At 47.1% G+C, this 23,108-nt stretch overlaps 1 protein-coding gene across 1 annotated transcript in view; it reads right to left on the bottom strand.

The window, feature by feature from the left end:
- LOC126543767 (protein O-mannosyl-transferase Tmtc3-like) overlaps positions 1–23,108 on the bottom strand; it is a 397,442-nt gene that overhangs the window by 164,677 nt on the left and 209,657 nt on the right. The window contains exon 3 of the mRNA XM_050190874.3: positions 18,682–18,725. The gene's annotated coding sequence lies outside the window, so the exon portion shown is untranslated. The remainder of the gene's footprint in view (positions 1–18,681; positions 18,726–23,108) is intronic.

Here is a 23,108-nt window from a genome sequence, read left to right on the forward strand (position 1 = left end):
CTTGAATCATGCCATTACCGAAATGGAAGCGCCCTGCTTTGTCTCAGAGCCCCGCCATCGCGGTCGAGGGAATTGCTCTGCAGTCTCAGATATCGCGCTCGCTAAGCTGACGAGGCTTCCATTTCATCAGGTTCTGGCACAGGGCTCGGAGCGATCTCTTCGCCTTCCACCCTCCAGAAGTTTTGGTGGCGGAACGAGTTTTACCCGCCCTCAGGCTCAACTTTCATATTGCGACCAATCGCGCCGGGACAAACGTCACCCACTGTAGTTACTTGTAAGCCTCGGTGTTGATTCCCCAGGCGCGTTGGACAAACCTCCGATGCGCTTATCCCCAAGTCAGCCCCTCCCCAACCACTCTCTCGACCATTTTCCTTTATTTAAATAATCCGCTGTTTGGAGAAAAAAAAAAGATAATTTATTGAAAGAAGGCAGAGAGGTCGGCCTGAGCTAACGCGCTCTAGCCTGCTACTCTGCACAGGGGGAGGGGGAACGGGGACATAAAGGTGTGATGAAGGATGATGATGACAAAGAAAGAGGGATGCGCAACGGTGAAACAAGTTCAACATTCTGATGATAAACATTCAGAAATCTCATCCATGAAGCCACTATCAGGTTCCGCATGAAGTCTGTAGTCACCAATTCAAATGAACTTAAAGATAAAGGCGCTGGAACGAAGCTGGTGTGTGGGTCTCCCCTGCGTGATCAGTACAAGCGCCAAACAAAAGCTTTATAGCACATGTAAAGAGCTGCGATAAGCGGCTCCAGCACGGCGAGAACCTGCAGGGCACTTTTAGCGGCCTAATTCTCGAGACCACCGAGAATCACGCGCATTGACTCTACCAGGTGCTTCAGCATTTTCTGTACACTCTCCTTCTCATTGTGTCCATCTCCTTGCTTGCCCGTAGTGTCACCGGTTTCATTGGCCCTATAATTCTTGGCTTCATGGCGCAGAGGACCACTAGCGCCCACTGGCATGGCTGTGGGCCTAGGGGGCAGCAAAGGCCATTCCGTGTCTGTATCACCTGTTGGAAGTGAATGTTTGCCGTGTATTGTCATCGACCTTGAATTAGCAGTAGGCGCCGTTACCGTCCTCGATGCACGCACAGGCAGAGGTGGTCGTGGCGCCTGTGCCCCGCTATGTATTTCTTCTGAAATGGCTTTGTGACACTTCTTTCGCGAGCGTTGGTCACTTTGGCGATCAAATTGAGCAGCCTCCTTACGTGAAGATTGGTCTCTTGCCATTTTTCGAAAAATACGAACTTCTTGTTTCATCTTCGGGCATTCCTTCAAAGTCGCTTCGTGAGAGCCAGTACAGTTGGGACATTTAAATAAAGACACATCACAGTCGGTGGTATTACGCTCTCCGCCGCAACGCGTGCAGGTGGCTTTACTTCTACAAACAACGTTCATCTGTGCTATCTTGAGACATTTCCGGCACTGAACAGGCCTCGGAACGAATGGTCGCACACGGTGTATCACGTAGGCCACTTTGACAGACGCTGGTAATGTCGAAGAAGCAAATATTAACTTGACACATCGGCAGTGTCCCAAGTGGGGAATCTCAAGAATGCGCACCGATGACCTCAAAAAACTCTTGAGGTCCGCATGCTTGATTTCAAGCTCCACGTCGGAAATCACTCCAGTCGTTGTCTCCTTCCCGTAAGTGATAAAGTAGCGGACGGGGATTGCGCTTAACTGTGGAATGGTCCTTAACTTCTCAAGTATTGCGGAATTTTTCACATCGATTGCCAGGATGTACTTGCGAGCGTTGATCCTGATTTCACTGATTTGCCAAGGGGCCAGACTTTCAAAATATTCGGTTAGAAACTGCCCACTGAGGGAGGTCATGCTGTGTGACGGCGAGAGCGGCACGTAAAAAACCATGAAGGATTCCTGCTCACTCTGATTCGATGAAGTCATCTCAGTCGGCATACGGTGCATTTTCTTCCTACGGCGACCCATGGCTGCGGTGTACTCGCTGTTGTCAGGATTGGGGGCTCAATCCCATCGCTCGTGATCCGTTGTCAAGATTGGAGTCGGGCATGAATTAGAAGGTAGCTGGCCCATGCCGTCGTCCAACTTATCCACGCTGAGGACGTTGATGAAGGGAAGGACTGCTTCTCATCGAGAACGAGGAATATGGGTTTATTTACAATATTTATATCAGTCTAAGATGACTGTTTGAGAAAGTACATCAGTCTAACATGACTGCTTGAGAGAGAATGTCAGTCCAACATGACTGCTTAAGAAAAGTGTGTCGAGCATCCGCACAACAGCAGTTTTTAAACACTCGGTCCTCCCGCGATACAAGGCGGCGAACGTTCGTTTAGTCATCACAAACCAGCCGCCTCCCGCAGGACGGTCTATGCACACAAAAGCACTGCAGCTCGCCGTCCTTAGCAGCGCCGGGATGTTGCCGCCTATAGTCGTAAGTGGGCGGCAATCTTGCACTGCAGCTCGCCGTTCTTAGAAGCGCCGGGATGTTGCCGCCTATAGTCGTAAGTGGGCGGCAATCTTGCACTGCAGCTCGCCGTCCTTAGCAGCGCCGGGATGTTGCCGCCTATAGTCGTAAGTGGGCGGCAATCTTGCACTGCAGCTCGCCGTCCTTAGAAGCGCCGGGATGTTGCCGCCTATAGTCGTAAGCGGGTGGCAATCTTGCACCGCAGATGGCCATTCTTAACAGCGCCTCCATGGCCCGAAAAATCTCGACTGTCTAGCGCTGACAACCGCTGGGCAGGAAGAGAACGGCTAGTGGTCAGGGGGTGATTGATGCCTTGGCTCGCAGCGACCACTTGTGTATTGATGTCACCGCCCCAAAACATCCAACAAGGACAGGTAACTGCAAAATGAACCCCACAACACGGCTCTGCGCTGAGATGACGTACATTGGCTCTCACCTTAGACCCGCTAGGCTTCAAAAAAAAAAAGAAAGAAAGAAAACATAAGTGCAGAAACAAAAAGAAATGCTGCATTTCGCTATGCCAATTTCTGAAGCAATTTCGTGCTGACAAATTCAGCAATCATGGAGGGAATACTGCTAAATGAGAGGAGATCTTCTTGGCTTAAAAAAATTAACACTAGTAACCCTAAAATTTAGGCGGGACCCTCAAACGCAGAATTCAAATTAGCCTGCTCAAATCATCCGCATTGCTATGCAAATTTTCCTTCTTATATCTGACGAAGTTGTACTCTTGGAAAGTGAGGCTCCATCGGAGCAAGCGGCCATTTTTGTGTGACATTTGATTGAGCCACGGTAGAGGACAGTGGTCGGTCTCGAAGATGAACTTCGCTCCGTACAAGTAACACGATAACTTCTGGGCGGCCCAAACCAAACAAGCGCATTCCTTCTCTGAAGCGCTGAAGGCTTCCTCTATTACATTTAATTTAGGGCTGGCATAGAGGATAGGATGCTCCTCGTTATCGTCGCCGACCTGACTAAGTACCACGCCCATACCTCTGTCGCTTGCGTCGCATTGAACTATAAATTCCTTTGTGTAGTCTGGCGCGCGAAGCACAGGACGAGAAATCAATAGCGTTTTCAAACTTTGGAAAGCGTTCTCTTTGTCCTTATCCCAGTGTACGTTACTCGGTGCTCCCTTTCGGAGGGCGTCCGTTAATGGACTTGCCATTTGCGAGTAATTCGGAATGTACCGTTGATAGTACCCCACAATTCCCAAAAATGAACGAAGGTCTGTTTTCGTGCGCGGCTGAGAAAATTCTCCAATCGTAGCTATTTTCAGCTCGGCCGGCCGTCTCATGCCTTGGCCGACAACATGGCCCAGATAAGTAACCTGTGAACAACCAAACCTACACTTTTCCGCTTTCATTGTTAAGCCGGCTTCCCTCAACCGTGAGAACACCTGTTTGAGGTGCGATACGTGTTGTTCCCAGCTGTCCGAAAAAATTGCTACATCATCAAGATAGGGCAAGGAGAACTCCTACAAGTCTTTTAGGACAATATCCATTAACTTAGAGAAGCTAAACGGCGCGTTCTTCAGCCCGAAGCTGAGTTCGAGAGGGCGAAAAGTGCCTACAGGTGAGATAAATGCGGCATAGCGGCTGGCGCTTTCTGAAAGGGGAACTTGCCAGCACGAGATCTATAGTTGAAATGTATTTAGCAGCGCTAACTCTTTCAATTCGTTCCTCAATGTTGGGTATCGGGTACAGCTGATCCCTAGTCATGGCATTTAACTTCCTGTAGTCAACACACGGACGAGGGTCCTTGTTAGGGGTTTCTACCAGTATTAGCGGTGACGTGTAGTCACTCTCAGCGGGCTCAATAACTCCCAACTCTAGCATGCGCTGTATCTCTGCCTCCATAATCTCTCTCTGTCTTGGAGACACCCTGTAAGGCTTTGATCTTACTGGTTCGGTTGATGTCAGCTCAATTTCATGCGTTATTAGTTCGGTTCTACCCGGCCGATCGCCGAATCTGTCGAGATATTCCCTTAACACCTCTTTTAGCTCATCTAGCTGCTCGGGTCTTAGAGCGTGCGAGCTTACCGAGTGTTCTACTACTTCCTCTAGGCCGATTTCAGAGTTGGAGGTCGCCCTATACTCTTTAAACTTGGTACTAGTGCCATCCTGCTCTTTGATGGTATAGTTAACGACTCCGCTCCGCTCTATATACGGCTTCATCAAATTGCAGTGATATATCCTCGCCTCCTTCCTGCGACCGGGCATTTTCAGAGCATAGTTGGTATCTGAAAGTTTGTGCAACACTTTAACGGGCCCGTCCCAGTGAACTTCAAGCTTGTTCTTTCTTGAGGGTTTGAGGATCATTACCTGGTCTCCGGCGTTAAACGTACGAAGCCTCGCATTCTTGTCGTAATAGAATTTGGCATTCTTTTGAGCTACTCCCATGTTCTTTCCGACTAGTTCTTGGGGTGCGCTTAGCCGTTCCAGCAATTTTAGCACGTATTCAACCACTGTGGGACTCTCCCCTCTTTCCTCCCACATCTCTCTTAACATTCTTAGTGGAGAACGTAGTGTCCTCCCATACAGTAGTTCTGCTGGCGAGAACCCTGTCGCTTCATGTGGAACCGTTCGCAAAGCGAACAAAGTTGCCGGCAGACAGTTCTCCCAGTCCTCCTTGTGCTCGTAACAGAGTGCACGCAAAACTCACTTAAGCACCGAATGCCACCTCTCTACACTGTTTGACTGAGGGTGATAGACAGAACTGAGCATTAACTTTACCCCGCACTTTTGCAATAATGTGGAAGTCAGTGCGCTCGTGAATACTGACCCTTGATCTGCCTGAATTTCGGCTGGAAACCCAACTCGTGCAAACACTGTCAAAAGCGCGTCTACTACTTCGGTGGAGCTGAGCTCTTTCAAAGGGATTGCTTCTGGAAACTTGGTAGCCGGACACAGCATGGTAAACAAGTACCTGTAGCCCGATTTTGTTTTTGGAAGAGGCCCTACCGTGTCTATTACAAGTCGTCGGAAAGGCTCTGGTATTAAGGGCACTACCTTCAGTGGAGCTTTCCATGTCTCTCCTGGTTTACCAGAGCGCTGGCAGGCGTCGCATGATCTTACAAAGTTTTCTACGTCTTTGAAACAGCCAGGCCAGTAGTATTCCATAAGCAATCTTTCCTTTGATTTGTTTATGCCTAGGTGGCCGGACCACCCATTTCCATGACAGAGATTCAAAAGGTCCTCCCTGTACTTAGTAGGTACGACTAACTGGTCTAAAACCCTACCCTTTCGATCTCGGTAGTGCCGATACAACAATCCTCCTCTCTCATGTATCGTCACGTTGCGCCTAGCAATGCCTTCTTTAGCTGTGTCATGTAATTTAGCTAAGCTCTCATCATTCTTTTGCTCGGCTGCCAGTGACTCTCTATCCACATGTAAGAGCTGATCAAAGTTCTTTGAGGCCGGTGATAATAACGACCCTGTCTCGCTTGTGAGTGCGTCAGCTTGCTCTTCCTGCAGGCTAGAACTTTGACACTCTAGTGCTACGCTCGTAGGGTAGCAAGCCGGTTACGCTAAACTGGTTAACCTCCCTGCCTTTCCTTCTCTACTTTTTCCTTCCTTCCTTCCTTAGTGCTACGCTCTCATTGAGCTGGTCAGCTGGCAGGCACTCCTCAACTGTTTTTTTGTCCCTTGGGCCTAGCTCGGATTCGGGTATTGAAGTTATCCCCTTTTCTGCTTCCGCTGGAGGAGCCTGTGCATTTTCAGCTGAAAGCGACGCGATCTTACGAGCTTGGCCTCGGGTCAATGCCTGTACTATGCCCTCTCCTAGTTTGAGCCCTTTGTCACGCAGTAACTGATTCGAACGATTCGAAAAGATGCAAGGGTACTGCTGTGACAAAAATTTGGAAACTGCAGCCTCAGTCTCTAGCTCCCCGAATGGTCCACTGATTTTGACTTTGGCCATGGGCAGACACACGCTGTGTTCTTCTACAACTTGTTTTATCCATGCTACTTCTCCGGTGAAGTCATCTACCGTCACGTAAGACGGATGGACAATGTCCATCATGGCGGCACTGTCTCCTAGCACTCGGCAGGGTTTGCCATTAACTTGCAGGTCTTGAAGATATGGACTTGAAAGTTCCATATTCTCGTCTTTTTCCTCCACGTAGGAGAAAACTACGCTAGGATTCCCGCAGTTTACAGCTATATGTCCCAGTTTGTGGCATTTGTAACAGCGAATTAGTCTAAAACATTCGAATTTTCTTTTCTGTTCTTTTTGTGCGGTTTCTCTGTTAAGTTTCTCCTCGCTCTTTTCTGCGGGCTTTTCCGCCATGTCTACAGGCTCCGATCGTCTAGTCTGCGCACCCCTTTTGAACGGAAATGGCTTCCGCGGTCCATTTCGACCGTCCAAGTTTCCGTCCTCGGCGTTCAACTTTCTACGGGTTGCGTACTCTTCGGCTAATTCAGCCGCCCTTTCCACAGTGTTTACATTCCCTCTGTCTTGCACCCACAGTTTCACAGCTTGGGGGATGGTTTTGTAAAACTGCTCTAGACACATGCATTCAATGATCATGTCTCTGCTGTCGTACGCTTCCGCGCTTTTAAGCCACTCGACTAGGTTGGCCTTTAAGCTATATTCAAACTCCGGATATCCCTCGCTATCTTTCTTGCCTGTGCTCCTAAACCTTTGCCGAAAAGCTTCGGCTGAAAGGCGGTACTTCTTCAAGAGACTAGCCTTAACTTTTGCATAATCATATGCATCCTGTGCACTCAGTCTGGCGATTACTTCCGCCGCCTCACACGGCAACATAGACAGCAACCGCTGTGGCCATGTACTCGGGCCGAAGTTCATCTTCTCGCAAGTCCTTTCAAAATTGCTTAGGAACAAGCCTATGTCGGTCCCGACCTCAAATGGCTTTAATAGCCTGTCCATGCGGTACGATTCAGCCTCACTTGATCGTCCCAGAGCGCCTTCACTTCCTTGAGACAGCTCCAAACGTTTGCTTTCAAGTTCCAGTTGCATTTTTCTTAACTCGCGATGTTTATCACGTTCCTCTCTCTCCCGTTCTTCTCTTTCCCGTTTCTCCCTCTTTTTGAGAAGTTCCAATCCCATTTCAATTTCTTCCTCACTGGCCTGATCGGAAATTATCTCCAATAATTCCGATTTTAGCATTTCCTTGCGTACATCTAGGCCAAGTTCCTCACCAACAATCAACAACTCGTCTCTCAGCAGTGTCCTTAACTCCATGATTGCTGCTTTACTGCCTTGATCCTGCTCTCTAAATCTAGCTAGGAAAACACAACCTAGCTAACACTCAACAATCTAGCTTCCCTACTGTTCTAAACAGAACAACCACAAAATGAAGCCTAGATAGTCAAAGCAAGAACCAAGCACTCACCGCAGATACAGCACCACGTCGCAAAGTCCATCCCACCGCTGTCAGCCAGTTGTCAGGATTGGGGGCTCAATCCCATCGCTCGTAATCCGTTGTCAAGATTGGAGTCGGGCATGAACTAGAACGTAGCTGGCCCATGCCGTCGTCCAACTTATCCACGCTGAGGTCGTTGATGAAGGGAAGGACTGCTTCTCATCGAGAACGAGGAATATGGGTTTATTTACAACATTTATATCAGTCTAACATGACTGTTTGAAAAAGTACATCAGTCTAACATGACTTCTTGAGAGAGAATGTCAGTCCCACATGACTGCTTCAGAAAAGTGTGTCGAGCATCCACACAACAGCAGTTTTTAAACGCTCGGTCCTCCCGCGATACAAGGCGGCGAACGTTCGTTTAGTCATCACAAACCAGCCGCCTCCCGCAGGACGGACTACGCACACAAAAGCACTGCAGCTCGCCGTCCTTAGCAGCGCCGGGATGTTGCCGCCTATAGTCGTAAGTGGACGGCAATCTTGCACTGCAGCTCGCCGTTCTTAGAAGCGCCGGGATGTTGCCGCCTATAGTCGTAAGTGGGCGGCAATCTTGCACTGCAGCTCGCCGTCCTTAGCAGCGCCGGGATGTTGCCGCCTATAGTCGTAAGTGGGCGGCAATCTTGCACTGCAGCTCGCCGTCCTTAGAAGCGCCGGGATGTTGCCGCCTATAGTCGTAAGTGGGCGGCAATCTTGCACTGCAGCTCGCCGTCCTTAGCAGCGCCGGGATGTTGCCGCCTATAGTCGTAAGTGGGTGGCAATCTTGCACTGCAGCTCGCCGTCCTTAGCAGCGCCGGGATGTTGCCGCCTATAGTCGTAAGCGGGTGGCAATCTTGCACCGCAGATGGCCATTCTTAACTCTGTCAGAGTCAATGGCTTCTGGCGTTGAGCTCTCCCAGGAATCAAGCTGGTCCGAGCTTCCAAAGGCACGTCGTCACAAAATGAGCGATGAAGTAGACGACTGACCTTGTTCAGGTGGTCGTGGGAACATCTTCTTGCTCATCCCTGATGAAATGACTCTCACGAAAATGGCAAAAATGTAAAAAAAATGCATAACAGCGAGAGGCCCAGAGCACCAGTGAGCTCTTGGCACTTTCTGGCATGGTGGCATGGGCGGATGTAATGGCTGGTGTAGTTTTTCATGCCTGGCCATGTGAATCTCATGAGCAATTTCTTATAAGTGCGCCAGAAGCGATCATGTCCACCCGATCCAGGAGTGTCGGGGTACAGATGAAAAATCCTTGGAACCGTAGTTGGTGGAACGTGATACTTTCCAATGATAAACTGGAGCTCTTCTGTACCTTCCCGCAGCTTAATATGATTGATTGTCTCTGGATTCTTGCTTGATTCGTGTACAAGTAATCTTGATAGGACGGCGCGAAATTACGAAATCAAATTGTTGCAGTTAGTTCACCCATCTAGCAATGCGGCTTCTTGGCTGGGCCATGTTCAGAAGTTTAGTCAGTGCTTAATTGTCAGTGCATAGTATGAATTTTGCCCCTTCCAGGTAAGTATGAAAGTATTGCACAGCTTTTAAGACGACCAGAGCTTCTTTTTCTTTGGTATCGAGTAATTGATTTCAGCGGGTTTCAGTGTATACCTGTAATACAGTGGTGTGCGATCTGTTGTGATGTTTCACATCGGCCTCGAGAGAGAGAGAGAGATAAGAATACAGGAAGGCAGGGATGTTAACCAGTCAATAGTCTGGTTGGCTACCCTTCACTGGGGGAAGGGAGAAGGGGACGAGAAAGAAGGGAGAGAGAAGGTGTAGGTACGTGTACGGATAGCACTTCAGTTAAAGTCGCTCGAGCAAACCAGAAGTTCTGAGAAAACACAAAAGTGCCTTCACTGCCTTCTGAGCCGATGATCGGTCGGGACGGTGCTCTAATATTGTCTGTTCACTCAGAGGACGATCGTCTAGTTTCCTCAATGTGTCGGACAAATACTGCCTTTGTGCTTGAAATTGAGGACAATGGCACAATATGTGGTCAATGTTCTCCTCGCATGCGCAAACATCACATGCAGGACTATCAGCCATTCCAATTAGTGCTGAGTAGGCATTTGTGAAGGCCACTCCAAGCCATAACCGACACAGAAGAGACGCTTCACGCCGGTGCACACCGGCTGGAGGTCTGAGTTGAAGTGACGGGTTGAGTCGGTGCAGTCTTGTGCGCCTTGTATGTACGGTATTCCACTCTGCTAAGGAGATAGTGCTTGCCAGAAGGCCAACATCGGCCTCGAGACAGCACTTCCAGCCACCGGCAAAGTCTGGATACATCTTCAGATACTGTTTGACGTCTCGTATGGCACGTTCCGCTAGGCCGTTTGCTGCCGGGTGGTATGGAGAAGAGTACTTGATCACTATGCCGTGTTCCTGTGCCCACTTTGATAATTTGGCACTCCGGAAAGCCGGCCCGTTGTCGCAGACGAGCGTCTTTGTGCGTTTAAAACATTCAGCCTTGCGGAGATCTATTACGCTCTTTGTTTCTACTTTGCCAGCTTTAGCCGCAATCGTCCTTGTGCACTCATCTATGGAGAACAAGAAAGCTTGCATTCGCTTGACTCCTTCCCCCTTCTTGTTGAGCTCCGCGAAGTCCAAATGAATTATTTCAAACGGGACGCTGTTTGGAGGAATATAAATGATGCGATAAGCAGCTTGCTTCTCTTCCAACTTGTACGGAAGCACAACGCTAAAGCGCCTGGCATGTAGCAAAAGGCATAAACTCTGAGAGAGATCGACATCATGAGGGATGTTAACGCTCGCAGTGAAATTGGAACCGCTGCTAGGTTTTGCGTCAAGGTTTATGTGTAAAGACATCGAAAATCGTGCACATAATTATAAAGAGCAGTAACTCCGATCGACGTACGTGTCCTGCAAAAAAAACATATCAATGAAAGCTTAATTATTCATTGACATGATCAAGTGTAGTTCAGGAAGAAATATACCTATTGTGCTTCTGAGGTTCAAAGACACGAAACTTATGCATTATGCTGGCTAACCGGAGGCCGTGGATTTTATGATTCACTGATATCTATAGTATCTATATGATTATCTATATTATACTTTCTTTGGTGTGTTGAAGGTCATGTTGTGGGCAGCCATGCCAGCTAGTTGCTGCGGAAGCACTGGATAGTATTTAACTATAGTTGGACGTGAACTTCGCGTTAGGTACACATTTCGAGGTTCACGTTAGTTGCCTTCTGAGATGAATCTTGTTTTCCTGTCAGCGTTCGTACGCTTAACTTCCTTCTCATACACGTGTGCATGTTTCCTCAGAGAAGTTTCAGTCTGCCACCCTGCACTTTAGATGGGCGGCGATGTGGTCCTGTTGGTGCATCTTGGTTAAGCGCAGGCAAACACGAAGCCAATGAAGGCACACTGGACGCACAGGCGCCTGTGCATCCAGTGTGCCTTCTTTGGTCCTCGCGTTACGCAATTTCGACATTGCGTACTTACATCACTTGTCCATTGCACCAGGCCACTGCAGCAAATTTCAGTGGATACCTGCTCATTGTGGTATTCTAGCCAATGAAAAAGCAGGTGAAGCGGCACGCAAAGTCTTCAACACCAAAACTATAAGCGCATTTATTTCACTAGATCTGATGCTTCCCAACTAGCTAAAAGATTTGCTTCTGAAGAAAAGGACCGGCTGTGGAGCTTGCCGACCCAGCATTACTCTTTCCTTTACTCAATCGACCCAAATCTCAGATCCAGACTCCCATCCAACATTTCTCGCCATTTGGAAACTCCATATCATCGTGGTGGTGGTGGTGGTGGTGGTGGTGAATTGTAGCAACAGGCGGGTTTAGCCTGGCGAACAAGGCCGGCAATTGCTCCGCCTGAGCGTCTCGCACAATATCGCTGAAGGGTTTCACCATATGTCCATCAAACCAGTCTCTCTTAAGAAATCGATGAGGAGACGTGAAGTTTCTCTGCGCGCTATAACTGATCCCTCGGGAAATATAAGGTGTTGCTGGCGCGCATGCGGAAAGTCCTTGTTTTGCAGATTCTTCAGGAGAGTGTCTCTTTCATCTTGGAATTGCTGGCAGGACCACAAAAAGTGCTCAATGTCTCCTGTCTCGTTGCATGCCGTACAGTTCGGAGAATTGATTCGCCCCGTTTTAAATAACCAGGCCGGTGTATTAGCAGATCATGTCCTTATTCGATATAAAAGTGTGGCTTCCTCTCGGTGCAATCTCTTGGTTACGCAGGGCATATGCGGTGGAACCCAAAGCGACGCAAAGTGATTTCGAATGTCAGATTTTTGCCCTTGATTACTCTTTGGAGCCTTGATTTTGGGAGGACGATAGAGCGCTGCGTATGCAAGCGCATCAGCTTTTTCGTTTCCTGAGATACCAATGTGGGAGGGAATCCACTGAAACTTTACTGTGAAGCCTTTGTTGTTGAGTTCTTTCACGATGGCTAGTGATTTGCGTGGGAACTTGAGGGATGGCAAACCATGGTATACTTGTTGCAATGCGGCCTTTGAGTCCGTAAGGACAACCACATTCTGCGGAGGCAAAGTCTTTAGTCTGCTCAGAGCAGAAGCTATTGCTACGCCTTCCACAACTGTCGACGAGGCTATACAGTCCAGACGGCCAGACCACGTATATCTTAGAGAGGGAATGTATAATGCAGCTGCACAGCGGTCTTCGTCTGCCTTGACAGAGCCATCTGTGTATACTTGTAGGTGATTCGGGTAAGTCGTGCTCAGGTGTTCCAGGACTAATGACTTGGCTTCTGCAGATGGAATGCAGCTCTTGGATTGCAATCGTGGTATACTTAAGTTGCATGTGATGTCCTCGAATGCCCAGGGTGGTTCTATCCTTTCTCTCTGTCTCGAACAGCGCAATCCTAATACGCGAAGCGTGTTCAATGCTGCATAAAAATGTGAGCGCGGCCTGTTACCTACACGTCGTAAGAGGGCTCTACCGGGCGTAGACTCACTCAATCGTAGTAGCTGGATCATCAGAGCCTGGGAAGCCTGAAGTCGTAGAGGGCGTGACTCAGCTTCGTAGAGCACTTTCTTGTTTGACGCTGGCTGAAGGACTCCAAGACAAAGCCGGATACCTTTTCTGTGGATGGCTTCTAAGCGCTCGTATTGGCTGTCTGAGGGTGACATCAGAGGTAGCTGATACAGGATTCGACTCGTAACCAACGCTGCATGTAGCCGTAGCATCGACGTCGGGTGGTTGCGCCAGCGTATGCCAGCGACTCGCTTGAGCACATGTAGCCTGGGTGACGATGACGCCACAACGTGGTCAACACCGCGGCGCCAGAGTAGCCTGTGGTCTAAGGTAACACCGCCTATGGAAACGGCTTACGGTACCGCTTCGGTCAAGTGACAAGTCCACGCTGCAACAACTGTGGCTCAATTGAAACCGCGGAGCATATCCTGTTTGAGTGTCGAGCGTATGCCAACGAGCGTGAGTTCTATGAACATTGCATGCATTCGCTTACACAGAGACCTTTGTCACTTGACTCTGCCTTAGGCCCTTTAGCCTGCCTCACACAACAGAGGCGTGCGATGAACTTTTTATTCACATAGTTAGAAAATATTGGTAAACTCGACAAACTTTAGTTCTACTCTGTCACCCTCATGTACTTTTCACGCAGCGAATTCTGTCACCGCATTGTGGGATGGTGCATACACTGAAGGACTTTACCATAGCACGCCGTTGCCCATGAGTTGGAAAATTCAGTGCCATTTTTTAAACTTATTCCTTCTTTTTGCGCCTCTCTCCTCTCTTTCTCTCCCCTATTACCTTCCTCACGCAGAGTAGCATGTCAGCGATGTCTATACGCCGGCTAAAATCTCTGTCTTTCATTAAAAGGTTCTCTCTCTCTCTCTCTCTCTCTCTCTCTTTGATCCTCGCGTTTCCCTGCGCTCAACCACCTTTAGTTAACGTGCAAGCTAACCGGAATAGCATCCCATTATTGCCACCACGTAACCTTGCTGAAGCACTCAAGCTAACGCAGCCCCCCCCCCCCCCCCCCCCCCGCATATTAAGAACAATCTTCCTTGCGCGACACAAGCGACGATACTCGTTGACTTTCATTCTCAGAGAACATACATGGAAGCATATACAGGGTGTCCCACGTAGATTGATCCAAATACTAAAAATAGGCAAATGCCACGTAGGTGGACAGAACCAAGGTAATGTTGTTTGCCGTCGCTTGGAGATACTCAGATTGTCTTTTCAATTTATTTTCAATTCAATTCAATCTTCAAGTTAGATAATCAGTCTTAATTAATTAACCAGCTTCTCAATTATTATAATTAGATTAAAGGTGTCAATTAGAAAATTGTAGAGCACAATGAAAGCTCCCGATACAGCTTTCTGTTGCTCAATGCGTGCTACGTAAAAGTGTTTCTCCGAGCGTGAAAGAAGCCCACGAATACGCGCAAAGTACCTCGAGCGGCCAGTCACGCTACAGTTGGACGACAGAGGTTGGTCTTCCAACTGGCTGAGCACGACTGAAAGCGACTGTCTCTGCACACTGTACTGCGGGCACTGGCACAGAACATGACGTATCCGTTCCTCTTCGCCACAAAGGCCACAGGCTGTGGTGTCAGCCAGCCCTATGCGGAACGTGTAGGCATTGGTAAACGCTACGGCCGACCATAGCCTACACAAAAGGGTTGCGTCCCTTCGGGGAATTCTTGGTGGAAGTCGAAGGCTAAAGGTAGGATCCAGGGAATATAACCAGGCATGCATGAAAAAGGTTCATTCCATTCAGAGGTGGTGTATGGGCATGGGAGCATGCGGAGTATCCTTGAAGTGCGTGCCCTAGAAAGCGGGATAGATAGGTGGCGCTCTTCTGTATGGGCTTAACGGGCAGCTTGATTGGCACGTTGATTGCCGACAATACCACAGTGACCTGGTAGCCAATGCAAAATGACTCGGTGTCCATTCTCAGTCAGGTGGTGCATGGTCTTTGTAATTTCAAACACCAGCCGTTCACGCAGACGACGCAGCTAGGCTGACAATAAACAATGGAGTGCCGCCTTCCACTCGCGGAAAATCTACCATTTGTATGTCAGTTCGTCATTAATAAAGTGTAGTGTGACGAGAAACGCTAAGAGTTCTGCTGCCGTCGACGCTGTCAAGTGAGCTGTTTGCAAAATGAAAGTGGTGACTTTTATTGAGATGATGACAGCTGCGTACGGTAGAGCTGCATCGCAGGACGGAGCCATCGGTGCACGTGTGTGTTTAGTCTCAGTACTTCTGACATCTGGTCGGGCCCAACTCCGATGCCGACTATTCAAATACATGTAAAACGCAGAAACTCTTTTCTGAGATAACAACTAGGCTAATTTTAATGACATTTGTTACATTTGATTGACAATGTAAAATTCTAGTGACTGTTTCAAGCGGGATTTTCATTTAGGGCCCGAATTTTTTAAAAGCATCTTTCGAAAATTGGTAAGCTTGAGAAAAATGGAAGCACGAAGTTTAGAAAATTGTAGTTCTGCACTCAAAACAGATATCGCAGTTCTGTAAACTGCATCGGCTAGGGAATACAAAGCGGACAAAATTGATTTAGTAATTTACGTCTTACGTGATTTGGTTACATCGTTTGCAAGGGTTTTGCAAAAGTCCTACTCACATATTAATGGTCTAAATGAGAGCCATATTTAATACATCAATTTTTCCGCTTTAGACGTACTGGTAGATACAACTGTCATAATTGTGACATCGTTTTTCATTGCCGGGTTACACAGTTGTAAGCTTCATCGTCCTGCTTTCTGAAAATTTGCGATTTTCAACAATTTTTATAAAAATATTGACGGCTTAAATAAAGAAATTTGCTACTAATAGTAACTACATTTTTACTTTTTCTTTTGAAAGCAACAAGCATCATCAAATTTTGAGCAGTGGTTGCCGAGAAAAATGATGTCTCCTTTCCCATTTATTTGAAATGTATTGAATTCTGGGTTTTTACGAGCCCACACCACGATTTGATCACGAGGCATGCCCGTAGTGAAAAACACCGGATTAATTTTTACTACCATAAGATCTTTAAAGTGCCCCCCAATGCACGGGACACGGGCGTTCTTGTATTTCGGCCCCATCAAAATGCGGCCGCCGCGGCCGGGATTTGATCCCGCGACCTTGCGCTTAGTAGCGCAATACCATGGTCGCTAAGCCACCACGGCGGGTCGATTGCGTTTAGATAGGAGCCCCCGAGCTAAAGCTTCCTCTTAAGAGCTGACGGTGCCAGATATCCTTTTTTGCGGACGATAGGTATTGCGACCATAGCGAAATGTTAGCTAAGAATCGCTATTGTAAATTAAGACCGAGAAAAAAAGAAAGAAGAATACAAGCAAGGGAGCAGTAATAATAACAGCTTAATAATATCAAGAATTGATCACTTTATCAATTATAGTCAATAAGACAATAGGTCACTTTAATACTTGGTCATTTGATGCGTTAGTTTAAAATTATTTGTTTAATTTGAAGGCAGCAATGAAATTGGTTCACATATATTATTATTATTATTATTATTATTATTATTATTATTATTATTATTATTATTATTATTATTATTATTATTATTATTAACTCTTACTTTACGTGGCCTTTAACAGAGCAACCTCGGTTCAGCCTAAGAACTATGCGTGGGTCATGCCAGCAGTAAATCGTTCTGATGAACGAACCACGTTCCAGCAAAATTGAGATTAAGGACATTTTACTGCGATAGCAACTATATTGACACTCTAGATGAATTTCCGCAGTCGTCGTATATGCAAATACCCCGGATTAACCATCACCCTATATATAGTCTTCCTCCTAACTCGTGCAAAAACACATGCACCATACACGAAAGCAACCAACTCAATATTGTTTTTTTTCTTTAACCAGTGTTTTTATTAATTATTTGACAACGAGCCTAGCTGACCAACTAACAGATATTAATTATCTACCATTCATAGTAGCGATATAAACCCAGAACCTTAAGTGAAGGCGTTGTATAGCGTATTGACAAATATCCAATATATTTTTTTATGATAGTTGCAGTCGGTAAATTTTTTTTTCCAAGTTCCCTAGAAAACTGGCACGCTCTGGAAAATTGTCTCGGCACTACGCGCTTGCGCGCAGCGACATAAGTGCCCCTGGACAAATTTCGGATGAGCAGTCCGTGCTTACCAAACCAATAATTAGTTTGTCAAACTTTAAAAAACACGCTTTCCTATTCTGAAATAATTGCGTCCACATTGGTGATTTCACTGAGTAAGCCCTTGTTGTGTTATCATTGTCAAACAATTCCTGTATATATTATTACATTATTCTTTTTGCGAAGCAGCGTCGAAGCTTTTGACAAAAGTGAGCGACACCTGGTGCCTTTCGCAAACACTCAAAGGCATCTGCGCAACGGATAATCCTAAAGGTTTAGGAGTAGCTCCGGGAAAGCATATGCTTCAACTGCATCAATGCTAGCTGCTCCGTAAGGTTCATAAAAAGACTGGCGGCGGGAAACCGAACTGTTTTTCGGTGCAGTAAGCACTTCGCGCCCCTGCAGCTTGTGTTAATCGAAGAAGCAGGTATGTTCCGCGTAAGCCTATCAGTTATTGGCACCGTAGGCCAAGCCAGTTAACCATGGCGTCAAGCGTATAAGGCGTCTGCACAGTGAGAGTGGAATACCATGTTCGACACCGAAGCGCCGCTGGCGGTTTCTTAGCAGCCTGCAGGCACCGCGACGCCTGAACTGCTCTCCGAGAAGGATCAAATGCAGGGGAAACAGGGGTTATAGAAGACGTGAGTAGCGCACTGGCGTTGGCCGCTAATTAGCGAGGTCGGAAATTCTGCCTCGAAGACACCGAGCTGACTATAAGACCGGCGGAAGCGTATAAAAAGGGGGGGGGGGGGGGGGGGCAGGGGTCTGTATCCTTGTTACACATACACTGATAGGCTCGTTGCACCGCTTATGGATTTAAAAGATCACGCTTTTCCGATTGGAAAAGTGGCAATAGTTTTGCGCTGCGTATGATGTTAGCATTCCATCGATTTCCAGGCTCTCTTGTGGGCAAACAATGCGCTGGATTTGACCGTGCCTACTCTTTCCTGTTTGCGCTGAAGCCGGTGCGCGAACGCTGGCTTAGGCGAGCCAGTGAAAAGAAATTACAAAGCAGATTGGCCTTCCAGTTAATAGTTTCCCAAAAGCCTCCCATTAACAGCTCGCGACAATGTTAGCTGCAACGCCGAGACATATTTTGTGAGCAGAGCTATCTTGCAACAGGGGCGAGTCTGAGGACTTCTGCTTAAGCAGACGCAGCTTCATTGCGGCCCTGCCCGAATTTCGCTATTTGAAAATATGTTATAAAGTGAAAAACTGAAAAACAGTTATTAGTGAATCATTTTAATTATTTACCTTGGCATTGCCAATTTGTGACGTAACATTCATCTCTTGAAGTAATCCACTAGAACAGGGTGAACTGCGTTTTCACAGATAGAATAAGGAAAACCAAGGGGCTCAATTTTTAGGAACAAGCGCGTGAAGACAACAAACAATGAAGCTAATAAAAACACAGGAGAAATTCACAGTTTCTTTAATAATAATTTACAGATAAATGTTAAATTAAATACAGGCAGTGTGTTCGGCTCCGAGCGGCGGCTAAATTGTATTTTCTTCCACTTTCATTTCTTTTTTCCTTTATATAGAGTGTAAGGTTGAGCAGAAACGTAACCCTGCTCCGCAGTTAAGTATGCAAAACAGTTAATTTTTCCAACGAGTTTGTTGACTTAATTTGTATTTGCATTATATGCCTGTATCTATGTGCTTCGAAGAACACATGCATGCACCATGTGGCATTAAGGAAATGGTACTTACTTTAGAGTCGACCGTAGCCTTCAATTGCTTGGAAAGTTTGCCATCTGGAACGAGGAGGCACAAGCACTTAGTTACGCCATACCTTCGAGACATAAAGCCACGAGAAATATAGCTCTAGGCGAAGATATTGCCTCCTCTAAGGGCTCCTTACTAGGTTTGAAGATCGGCAATTATTAAACCCGGTGCGTAGATAACGTCTTGACGATCGTCTCTGCAAACTAGTACACCGACGTGCTCCGCCATAGCAGCTTAATTTCAATCTTTCAATCAATACGCCGCACGCCATTCTCAGAGCAGTCAGTGTCCGTACCAGCACGGACGACGTCACTGCTCTAGCCCACTATGTCAGGGGTCACGGCAGCAGCGTGCAACTGCCAGTAGCAAAGTGAACAACATCAGTCCAGGGATTTCCGCGAAACGCAGAGAGCGCAAACCCGCCTCTGGGAATGTGCCGCGCAGCAAGCAAGAAAGAGGGAGAGAATAAAAACAGACGTATCTCTTGACGTTATCGTGACATGGACCCTTGGCCCCAATGTCCCGGAACGCAGGAGATGTGTGTGACTTGCAGAGGCTGGTCGACGCAGTGGGCGGGAGCCTCTGCTGAGGAGAGCGTAGCTCGTTTCCTTACACCGTCATCCCGCAACATTTGATTTGCATCTACCTTCGCTATTCCTACACTCTTTTCCGAAATCCTCGCGCTAGTGCGCTCCTTGTACGGCGCTCTACAACTCAAAGTTGACCCCAGTGCTCGAGGGAACCTGGTGAGGGGCCTTTTTAAGGAAAGCATTATGAATCATAACAATAAAAAATAAGAAAGGAACTGCACATCAGTAAGTTCATGTTCGCTCGCTCAATATATTGTTTTGCGTGCACCAACATACAATGAAATAAAACAAAATGGACAACGTTCGCAGTCGCCAAGGGTGAATGTATTGCAGAGTAGCTCTCCTTGTACGTCCCGAAGATATGCCTCTCTCATTAACTCAGCAAGAATGCACGTTTTGGGCGCCAGCCAGTATACAAACCAAACGCTCGATATGTTGCCCGAGAAATGGTTCGTTCCCACTAATTACTTTTTTCAAATTATCCAGCGCATAAATTAATCTATTATGAACAGAACAGCCACCCGTGTGTCTTTAATTCAACGGTCGCGCTTAAGCGCGAGAACAGCCGCCTTATCCGACAACATTCAGTATGCACTTGTACATGCTGAGGCAGCACTTTCTCTGGGCACAGCGCGCTCAAAAGGTGCAAGGCAATCGGGGAACGCCGCTTCTTCAAGGGTCTCTGACAAATGATACTCTTCGCTTTCAGTTAAGGGGAGTGTAAAATGCTGCAGTCCCATGAACTGCAGCTACGCGAGTTATTTCAAAACTGCAACACGCGCTTTGAAAACACTCGCAGTCGTTGCGCTTAAGACGTCGCGCGTCTCTTTTCTAATTAGTGACACGCAGAGAACCGTGCTTAGCGGGAACCGACGTCTGACGGGCGAGGAAGTACTAGGGGTGTCGCGCCAGCGCTACATCTCGTTAAGAATAATTTTTGGACACAGTGGGCCTCGAGCAAAATCTTTTGAGATGTGTGCATAATGAGGTTTCAAGAGAACAGGAAAACAGGATGCAAGGGCTTAAGGTTTGTTCGAAATGAACGTGGTGTACCCGCAAGCGCTGTACGTAATTCATCGTGCGTCATACCGTGAAATTCCAACCCAAGAATACACTCGTCATGCACAATGTGCGGTACATACATACAGCTTTTATATTCTGTTCGGTATTGTCTTCGACGGTATGCACATAACACTATCTGAACCAGTGCTCACGATTAACTTAATTCCGTCGCATTCTATTCGCTGCAACGGCACGCCCATTTCATGGCGCGCGATGCGGTCTCTATATTGAGGATTGAACAACGTTTTGTGTGTCAACCACTTGATTATCAAGAATTCTTGCGCGCATGGGTTTATTGTAATTTAAGTACAGTGAAATTACAATTTATGTTGCCCTCTGAGAGAAAGCTACAGTCCCCTTTATACATAGCAGGAAACGCTATACGAAGGTTGGAGATACTTCTCTGGGTGCTCTCATTCGTGACCAAAAAATATGCAGTGCGTCACACATGAATAAAGATATAGATACGCCTCATGTAATTCGAGGACAACATTAGGTCTCATACATTTATGCCGCAGAACATGACGTATATGTTACTGGAAGGCGCCGCAGGTGTGAACCTATTTACGACAGAACGAGCGGAGTGAGTGGCCACAGCGCGTCACTCTCGCTCGCGACTAAGACACAGCACGCCGCATTCTGGAAGCACAAAGGCACAGAAACAATGCGTGATTTGACGTAGCCTTACTTCCAAACGTTGCAGTGTGGTTTTATATGAAGTAGTCATTCCGTAGAAGACGACGCGAAACGAAAACAACTGAACCGCGTAAAGTCACGCTTCTATGACCGCCCCCCTTGCACAGCTTGGGCAGCGTTGCCTGCTAAGTGCGAGACAGAGCTTAAGTGTTTAATCCACGCTTACCTTATCTCTCTAAAAGCGATGATCGGCACCAGAAGTGTAAATCGGAGTGAGACCAAGAGAGGCTCATCGAAGGAAGTGAAAAGAAGAAAGAAAGCGACTTCGAGCTTGCCGTGTAGTAAATGGCTGGTCAGTCGGCGTTGAGCGATCGACCGGAGTAGGGATACAGCCCGTACTATCAGCGACAAGTAGACACCAAAGAATGCAAATGAAAGAAAATGTCAGCCCCAAGGAGGGCCACAGCCTGAGCGCCCGAATATCTACGTCACAAAGCACGCCGCCGAATAGCCAGATGATAAAAGTCGTCGTCAGCTCTCCTTTTCTCGTTTACCTGTGACGTGAGTTCAGTCTGCTGCTTTCGGTCCTGCCCATAACTGTCAAGACATTGGGCTTCCCTTGCGTCATTTTTCAGAATGAAGAAGAATAGCGAATTCGAAAATAACGACGTAATACAAAAGATAACAACACAAATCGCTCAGACGATCCCCATAAGCGTCATGATTCCAGCTCTCGCTTTCAGCGGAATGTCCCTTCTGCACATTCTGGTGGTTGTTTTGTGAAACCCGTACATATATGTTGCTCAGCCTGCAAGAAGTGTTATCTTTATTTTTATTTTTATTTTTATTTTTTGCAATCGGAAAAATTACTCTTTCTTGTTTTGTTTTTAATGCTACAGATCTTCCAGATGATGTATCCATTAGGCAATTTTCACCATCTTAACGTGCTAAACTTGTCACAACTGTATACACAACCATTGCAGATCACAAGTCGAATCGAGACTTAAGGTGCTTCGTTCGTGGGTGTTATATTTTGTTGAATTTTGGGGGGTAAATATCGAGTGTTATTTGCAAAGAGGAAAACCGGGGGACAAACTGAGGTTGTTTTCTGGCCGCCCAAACTTCGGGATCCTTGTGGTAACATTTACAAACAATTAACACAAAGTAGTTAGTTTATTAAATCAGGTGTAATGGCGCATAAGAGACTTCGACCATGCTGCGCAAGCCACGAGGTGTGAGAAAGTCAATGGTAAAAGCAGCAAAAGCCTCGATGCTCTAAATTTATTCTAAAGGACGGTTTTGTCTAGAAAGTTCAGGATTTCTGTCAGGGACACAAGTGGATCGTCTCGCAAAACTAAATTGAAGTGTAGAGGCATGTGTAATTGGTATATTTAGCGGAAATTCTTGCGTCTTTCTAATGCGATATGTGGACATGTAAATAAAATGTGCATTATTGGTTCATGGCATCCATCGCATGTCGGTTATTACTAGAATAGCCTTTTTTTTTACACAAACGTCCTGGTTAAGAAAGAGAAATCCCCCAAGGAGCACATAATAATAAAAGTCGCAGTTGCGCCCGAAAGGCGATGCATCGATTGCGCTAGCAAATTAGTAGACTATCCTAATTTGCTTGCTATATATATATATACTTACTTACTATACAAAGTAAGGATAGTAGTTTTATCGACCGTATGAACTTCTAAACATTCGTGTACTAACTAAACTAACAAGCATGGTGGCACGCACGCACGAACAAACATGAACACGTCTCACTCGATGATCGCGCACACTCGCTGTCAACACGCTGGAGTGAGAAAGCGCGGCAGGGAATTGACCTTCGAGCTGCCTCTCGCTTCAACTCGAACTAAGCGGCGAGAACACAGCGCACACAAAGCTACCAGCACTCGGCGCACTCTGTCCCCTATGCAGATTGCTTTCAAGATGGGGCCCGCGAAGCCGCGCCATACGCACCATACGCAGCCGCCGCCAGAGTATAACGCCCCCCCCCCCTCCCTCGTGCGCGACGGAAGACGGCGCGCTTTGTCCCTGCTTTCCTGCCTTGCGCGCGCGAGCTTGAGCCTCCATCGTCGGCTCACCCTCGCACGCTTTCACTCGCACATACAG

The sequence above is a fragment of the Dermacentor andersoni genome, chromosome 1, assembly GCF_023375885.2.
Source record: "Dermacentor andersoni chromosome 1, qqDerAnde1_hic_scaffold, whole genome shotgun sequence".
In the NCBI taxonomy this organism is placed as follows: domain Eukaryota; kingdom Metazoa; phylum Arthropoda; class Arachnida; order Ixodida; family Ixodidae; genus Dermacentor; species Dermacentor andersoni.